The sequence below is a fragment of the Bubalus bubalis genome, chromosome 15 (assembly GCF_019923935.1).
Source record: "Bubalus bubalis isolate 160015118507 breed Murrah chromosome 15, NDDB_SH_1, whole genome shotgun sequence".
Classification (NCBI taxonomy): Eukaryota; Metazoa; Chordata; class Mammalia; order Artiodactyla; family Bovidae; genus Bubalus; species Bubalus bubalis.
In genome coordinates, this window is record NC_059171.1 from 18,984,320 (window position 1) to 18,986,365 (window position 2,046).

General features: G+C 45.7%; 1 non-coding gene across 1 annotated transcript; it reads right to left on the minus strand.

The window, feature by feature from the left end:
* Window positions 1-658: 658 nt before the first annotated feature.
* On the minus strand, window positions 659-730 carry TRNAC-GCA. Its single transcript has one exon. It is a non-coding gene; the product is annotated as a tRNA-Cys (tRNA).
* Window positions 731-2,046: the final 1,316 nt, after the last annotated feature.

Consider the following 2,046-nt stretch of genomic DNA (forward strand, 5'->3'; position numbering starts at 1 on the left):
CTGTCTGCAGGGGGTGGGGTGGGGTAGGGGGGAGATGGGGAGGGGCAGGTAGTTAGAGAGATGGACAGAGTATAACAAGCTGGATTTAGTTTTCCCTAATCTCCTTCTGTTTGGCCACTCTGAAGCCACATTTCCCTTTCCCTGCTCCTAGCACCAGCCTCATTCTTTGGCAGAGTCTTCAGCACCTGGATGACTGACTCTCTGGCTCACCCAAGCTGTGGACCTAGGAAAGTGTGATGGCCAATTTTTTTTTTTTTTCTCGGCCACATAGAATGTGGGATTCTTAGTTCCCCCACCAGGGATCAAACCTGTGCCCTCTACAGTGGAAGGATGGAGTCTTAACCACTGGACTACCAGGGGAAGTCCCTGTAATGGCTAATTTTATGTAACAACTTAGGTGGGCCAACTTGTCCAGATATTTGATCAAATATTATTCTAGATGTTTCCATGAGAATATTTTTAGATGAGCTTTCCATTTAAATCAGTAGACTTTGAGTAAAGCAGATTGCCCTTCACAATGTAGGTGGTGGTGGTTTAGTTGCTAAGCTGTGTCCAACTCTCGCAACCCCATGGACTGTAGCCTGCCAGGCTCCTCTGTCCAGGGGATTTTCCAGGCAAGAATACTGGAGTGGGTTGCTATTTCCTTCTCCCGGGGATCTTCCCAAACCAGGGATCAAACCTGGGTCTTCTGCTTTGCAGGCAGATTCTTTACCAACTGAGCCACCAGGGAAGCAATGTAGGTGAGCCTCATGCAACCAGATAAGGTCTGAATACAACAAAAGGCTGAGTTTTCTGGAGTTGAGTGAATTCTGTAGCATATGGCCTTTGAACTTGAACTGCAACAATGGCTTATCCCTGGGTCTCTAACCTGCATCTAAGATCATCCTACAGATTTTAGACTGGCCAAGTATCCAATCACATGATCCAATTCCTTAAAATAAGTCTCTCTCTCACTCTCTACATGTATGTGCATTCTATTGGTTCTGTTTTTCTGGAAAATCCTGAATAATACAGAAAGTCTCTACCTTTCCTACCTAGACAGCAACTTTCTCAAGGGTGGGACTAGGGTCTTCTCTACGTTCTGTGCTCAGCACTATTCATCTTCCCTCTCCTTCTGGTCTATATCCAGACCCTAAAGTTTCTATCTCTGAGAAAAACTGACTCTGAACATGGATAAGAAACTCATATTGAGTCTGTAGTATACTCTCTCAAACTGCTCAGTACAATTTGACTCCAGCCAGGAAGTTACTCAATAGGATTCATGGAGGGGGACCATTTGAATACAAGAAATGTCAGGAACAGAATGACTGTATTGACCCAGCTAGGGCTCCAGAGGTGCCAGTCAGGCTAGAAGAGCAGCACCAGTTCAAGAGAAAATACAGAACGCAGAGTGTGTGTAACAGCTAATCAAGGTTTCCCAACAAGCAAGGAGGACCCAGAATCAGGGCCATGTGGGTAATGATCCACCTGGCATGATCTGAAAGCAAATGCCAAAGAACAAAGACAGCCCATGGACCAGGCTATGTGAGGGAACAGGAGGGATGGGCCTGATGAATTGTGCTGACAAGGGGAATTGTTCCAGCCACCTTCAGTTCTGTTTTGCCACTTGATAAAGGACATGCAGGGCTTCCATGTTCTTCCACAGGGAAACCATTTAGTTGCAAGAAAATTTGTCTTCAGGGCTTTGACAGTCTAGCACTGGGAAATGGGAGAAATCATCTTTCTAGCCTGTGGGCTGATTGGGAGTTCTCTTCTCTATGACCCTGGGGGAGCATTGCCCTTCCTAAAGGGCTGGAGGGAGAGCGATCCAGGTCAATACCAAGGGTCTGCTGTGAGGCAGTTAAAGCACACCCAGACTGCAGAAATGTGGCCGCAAGACTGCTCTCTCTGTCTGTGAGCTTGTTTCTGTTTCATAGATAAGTTCATCTGTGCCATATTTTAGATTCCACATATATGTGATATCATATGGTATTTGTCTCTCTCTTTTTGGTTTATTTTGCTTAGTATGATAATCTCTAGGTCCATTCATGTTGCTGCAACTGGCAT